Source organism: Scyliorhinus canicula, chromosome 10 (assembly GCF_902713615.1).
Source record: "Scyliorhinus canicula chromosome 10, sScyCan1.1, whole genome shotgun sequence".
In the NCBI taxonomy this organism is placed as follows: Eukaryota; Metazoa; Chordata; class Chondrichthyes; order Carcharhiniformes; family Scyliorhinidae; genus Scyliorhinus; species Scyliorhinus canicula.
Genome location: NC_052155.1, coordinates 103,874,205 through 103,880,153, shown reverse-complemented (window position 1 = coordinate 103,880,153; position 5,949 = coordinate 103,874,205). Strand labels below are relative to the sequence as shown.

At 47.8% G+C, this 5,949-nt stretch overlaps 1 long non-coding RNA gene across 1 annotated transcript; it reads right to left on the bottom strand.

Annotated features, from left to right (window-relative positions):
- Positions 1-4,944: 4,944 nt before the first annotated feature.
- LOC119972569 lies at positions 4,945-5,597 on the bottom strand. Its single transcript, XR_005462081.1, has 2 exons — positions 5,473-5,597; positions 4,945-5,101 (listed from the first exon to the last, which is right to left on the bottom strand). It is a non-coding gene; the product is annotated as an uncharacterized LOC119972569 (long non-coding RNA).
- Between the last annotated feature and the right edge of the window lie 352 nt (positions 5,598-5,949).

Sequence of the window (5,949 nt, the reverse complement as noted above, 5' to 3'; positions counted from 1 at the left end):
AAGGTGCCTCACATGTTTTTATTTTTAAGAATAAATTTCAATCAAGGGGCAATTTAGCGTGGCCAATCCACTTAGCCTGCACATCTTTGGGTTGTGAGGGAGACCCACGCAGACAATTTGCAAACTCCACACGGACAGTGACCCAGGGCCGGGATTCGAACCCGGGTCCTCGGTGGCGTGAAGAATCTTATATGTTTCAACCAAGTCTCCTCTTACTCTTCTAAACTTACTCTCCTAAACGCCAGAGGATGTAAACGTAACCTGTCCAACCTTACCTGATAAGACAACCCTCCAATTCCAGGTATCAGACTATTAAACCTTCTCTGAGCTGCTTCCAATACATTTAAATCCTTCCTTCAGTAACTTGACAAATGCTGTACTTCTAATGTGGTCTCACAAACGCTCTGAAGAAGTAGAGCATAATCTTCCCACTTTTGTAATCAATTCCCCTCGCAATAAGTGAGGGCAGCATGGTAGCATAGTGGTTAGCACAATTGCTTCACAGCTCTAGGGTCCCAGGTTTGATTCCCAGCTTGGATCACTGTCTGTGCGGAGTCTGCACATCCTCCCCATGTCTGCGTGGGTTTCCTCCGGGTGCTCCGGTTTCCTCCCACAGTCCAAAGATGTGCAGGTTAAGTGGATTAGCCATGCTAAACTGCCCTTAGTGTCCAAAATTGCCCTTAGTGTTGGGTGGGGTTACGAGGTTATGGGGATAGGGTGGGGGTGTGGGCTTGGGTAAGGGGCTGTTTCTAAAAGCCGATGCAGTCTCGATGATCCGAATGGCCTCTTTCTGCACTGTAAATTCTATGATTCTATGACATTTTATGCTGGGCGCGATCTACCCAAATTGGGACAGAGTCCCGTGACGAGCCAGTTTTGCCGGGTGTTTGGCATTGCTCACAGCATCGAGAAACACCATGCTATCGATTGGGACTTGGTTGCAAGTCGTGGCCTCAGCGGGGAACTCCCCGAAAGGCCGCACTTAGCCCTGGTTCCTGCAATGAGTGGAGCTCCTCAGTGGAGGAAGATATCAGGACACCATTGATCTCTCAACCCCTGGTGCAACCCCCCCCCCCCCGCCCCCCTTCCCACCGTACCCCAAAGCCCCAACTCATCTATAAGAGGGTCCTCAGGCACCCCACATGCAAGACACCCATGGGCCCGACCCTCACTGCAGGAAAAATGCCAGTCTGGCACCCTGGTAGTGTCCCTGTCAGCTTTCAGTATCATATGCCAAGGTGCCACCCTGCTCAGAGGGCAACCACCTGGGTGCCTTTGATCCCCAGGGAGACCCCCCCCCCCCCCCCCCCCCCCCCCCCCCCAAGTTACATTCCATCCGGTCCCCGTTTGTGGGGAATCTCAAAGAAGCAAATTGATTCCACCTGATTTCCTTAAGTTTATTGAAGTACCTGCTATACTGTCTTTAATAATAGCTTTTAACATGATGTGATTATCTTTACAGAAAGAGCATTATGTGCTTTGAACAAATGGTGTCCTGATATTTTCCTACACTGAGGAACTCCACTCATTGCAGGAAGCAGGGCTAAGTGCGGCCTTTCGGTAAATTCCCCACTGAGGTCACTGGAAAAATGGCGGCTGCAACTAGAAATTGGAAGTCCTACCCCTGTACATGGCACCTACCGTTTTCTTGGGGTGAGAGAGGTGTGAACAGGGTGTGCACGTTTCACGAAGACAGCAGCCTAAACAAATAAGCAGCTGCCTCCACTCAAGATGTATTTAGTCTCACGGGTCTCTAAAACATGTCAGTAGACCTGCCTAGGAGCAGGTCCGCACTTTGTGCATTTCTTTGCAGAGTTGCAGGTACACCTGTGAAATTTGCTTCAAACTTTTCTTAACTGCCCCAGAATTGGGAAAAGCTCAACACAAACTGTTTTGCTTTAACCCAAGGATGTAGGAGAGTGAGTTTTCTGGACTTGCAGTTTTCTTTTTGTCCCTCCTGATTCGTAGACAGTTACCAGGAAGAATTTTGTGTTTGTGAAGGGCGAATTGCACTTGTGTGAAGATGGATATCGTGCCCTCACACACTGAGGTAATAGAAGTCAGTCGTTATGAGCAGCCGGAGACTAGAGGGAGAGAAGAAGATCAGAATGAATGGGCAGCACTACAGACACCAGGAAGGAGGAGGAAGAGAGGTAGGAGAACTAGGAACTGTTGTATGGGAAGCATATACAGACCTAAGATGTCCCATCTCAATATAATGCCAAAGGTGATTGAGGCTAAACCATGAGGTAGTGACAGACATTTATTTAAATAATCTTTGTCACAAGTAGGCTTACATTAAAACTGCAATGAAGTTACTGTGAAAAACCCTAGTTGCCACATTCTGACAACTATCCGGGTACACAGAGGGAGAATTTAGAATGTTCAAATTGTCTAACAGCATGTCTTTCGGGACTTGTGGGAGAAAACCAGAGCACCCGGAGGAAACCCACGCAGACTCAGGGAGGATGTGCAGATTCTGCACAGACAGTGACCCAAGCTGGGAATCGAACCTGGGACCCTGGTGCTGTGAAACAACAGTGCTAACCACTGAGCTACCGTGTATGTCACATGGCCCAGCAACAACTCGAGCCATATTCTATTGACCCCCACGCCCAGCCTATGGCTGTAAAGGCAACCTTAAGCTTAAGTAGGGTGCTCTTTCCAAGGGCTGGTGCAGTCGCGATGGGCCGAATGGCCTCCTTCTGCACTGTTGATTCTATGAAAATACATCATTGCAGAATATCTATACCAGGTATTGGTGCCAAGATGATGCCATCTCCATGGCTGTGTCTTGAGAATCTACTCCATAGATGCAATTTAACAGAAAGATTTACAAGTGTCATTTGGACGCAATTGGCAGGGTGTTTCACGCTGGTCGTGTTGGCAAGATCGCGGCCCGTATTTAGCTGCACTGAATGCCGAAAATGAGCCCACACGAGCGTCTCACCATCACTAGCTGTCTCACGGTCTGATTCGCGGTCCTCAACGTCTTGCTGCTAACAAAGGGGAGCTGCTTTGAAATGTTCCCTCACCACTCACTCACAGTCAACACATAAGCAAGGCAGCATGCAGACCTGCACCTCGCTTTGGGAATGCCAACCTGGACAGGCGCCTCGACGTTGTGAATAAGACAGGGCATCTTGTTCTCCCGAAGTGGTCGGAGGCCCTCATACCGCCTGAGAGGCAGTGGCAGCAGCTGTCAGAGTGGGCAGCATGACCAGGAGGACCAGCATCCAATGTTTGAAGAATACCAACAACCTCCACTGAGCTGCAAGGGGAAGTTATCCCCTCTCGCCTGCAACCCTCAAATTCCCAAACCTGCCTCCCCAAAATTATTGTCTGACTCCCCCCACCCTCCCCACATCCGATCAACGTGCTTGTTCCTCAGCACCCACCAGCACAACCCCTTCATGTCCAGGTGAGGTGCCCACGTATCAGCTCTGGGATCCATCAGGTGTGTCGCACACAAAACCCTCTCTTTATTCCCATGGGAGAAGATCGCCCACAATAAGCGGAAAAGGGCCAAGACAGGGGGATGAGTACCACGGATCCGGGACCACACCCCCTATGAGGAATAGGCCTTGGTAATCACGGGCTTGTCCGAGGAGAGAGCAGTCATTGACAGTGAGGTTGGCCTGCACCACAGAGGTGAGGAATCAGATGGAGGCAGGAACAACAATGGGAGTGAGCAGTCGGAGGTCTGTTCGACCCCAGGACACAGTTGAGTCCCAGTCAGCTGCCCAGTCTCTGGACAAGGTTATCCCAGAGCTGATGCAGATGCCAAGACTGGGCCATGAGATTCAGGAGGGGATGTCAGCAACATTCCAGCGAGTGCAAAGTCAATTGGATGAGTCCCAAATGCTACGGGAACAGGGGATGATACCGACAATACGTGGCACTGAGGCCAACACCAATATTGCTAGGATGGTGACCGTAGTGGAAAGCCTGCAGCATGAGGTCATCGACTTAAACGGTTGTGTCCAAGGCGTGGCTCAGTCTGTGACGACCATGATTGAAGGCCTCAATATCATGTCCCAGTCACTGAGAGACATGTCCCATATACAGGTGGTCATTGCTGAGACACTGCAGAAAGAAGGTATGTGTTTAAGGTGAGTGGTTGAGGGAGGAAGGTGGTCAGAGGGGTTCAGAAGGTCAAGGGGGGTGGGAGAAAGTCGGGTGATTAGGGGTTGGAGGACAGTCAGAACAGTGGGTGTGTAGTCGAGTGGTGCAAGTGCAGTTATGTGGGGACAGTCGGGTAGTCGGGTGGTTGGAATGGCAGTGTCAGGGAGTGGTGGGGAGGGTGGTCCAGGTGGTCGGGGTGGGGGTGAGGATGATTCCGGAAGGTAGTCAGGAGTCCAGCAGGTGTCAGTACTCCAGTTACCTATGAGTTAGAAGTGGTTTTAAATCTTTAAATTGTTCCTGGGTAACTATTCTGTTAAGAGAATTGAAACCATCCGAAGTCTCAGATTTACATTGGAGTTTCAGATGGTTTGCAATTGTTCATTGAAAGTTTGAACTTGCCAAGCATTTCCTATGCAGTCCTTGCATGGGAACCTCCGGAGGGTGCGGGGACGGTGAAGAGGACGCAGTGCATCTTCTGAGGTATCTCTGGGATACAGCTCCCAGCGAACAGAACTTCCAGTATATACCCTTCTCTCATCACACGCGCAGAGGAGTTCCATGACACCCAGTGCACTATTCAACTTCCCAGTGTAGTGAAGGAGAGGAAAGTCAAACCCAAATACATAAACGCAATACTCTTTGAATTTGCACCACTATTTTAGAAAGGCCCATCCTAAATTCTGTCCAGTGTTTCATTTGTCCTCAACTTTGAAGAGAAATAGCCAAACAGCTGTTAATTGATTTGAAGAACTTCTTTTATAATGCTTATTGACCTTGACCTCAGTGCTTTGTGAGTGATGCTTAACAGATCTCAGGTTGCCATTGTCCATAATAACCCTCCAGTTTATTTGAGTATGCATAGCACTTAATACATTTCCGTTGCAAGTCCAATGAGTCTGTTGTGCCTGCTTTGCTTCTAATAGCTTTGTACCAGCTTCTTGGTCAGTTATGCAGCATCATTCATTCCTTTCTTGGTCTGAAAAGAAAAATGTGTCAGACATTTAGCAAGGGAAAGGCAAAGACACTAAGTTAATTATCCATCATTTGCTGCTATGGAGAAGAACAGATGGACACCACATAATGGTGGTGGAGCAATTATTCAATATTTCAATAAATAAACCAGTCTAAAGATTTATTTTAAAATGCAGCATGTGGTTATCACTGTGGAAAATAAACCTGCAGAAGACTACAAAATGAATATCAAATGTGTGCCAGCAGATTAAATTACCTCCAGCTACAAGACTACCAACATTTGAAGTCCTTGAGAACTGAGTGACAATAAAAAAAACATTCTATCAAATAATGTAATCAATTATTTACTATAGATAAACAATTAGAAATTCTCACAGTTGTTTGATGCCTGAAATAGACCTAACAAACGTCGGCACTGCTTGGAAGGCAGTGCATACCAAACCCAAAGAAAACCTCATACTGTGTGTACAACAGAGGATTTCCAAATGCTTATCACTCTCATTTTGAAAAACAGCTTGTGATCACCCCAGCCCCCTCCCATAGCAACATGATTCCCAGTTCAGTCTTACAGTGTTAAAATCAACGAGGCCCTCTACTGACAGGGCTGCATCAACTCAGTCACATCACTTGCTGAGAATGTGCTGAGCAAATAGTGGGAATTGTGGTTAAAAAAAAAGACATGCTAGCTGGTCGTTATGGTGACATGAGGTAATTTTCCTGCTGTACATTTATTTCCTTTGGGCTGGTATTGGTTCCATCTGTCGCTGCTTCCACTCTATTCAAGAGTGAATCTTTTTCAGAGAGCTGCGTTTCCGCCACCGGTGAAGAATAATGAAAGCACCAGAGTAGCAG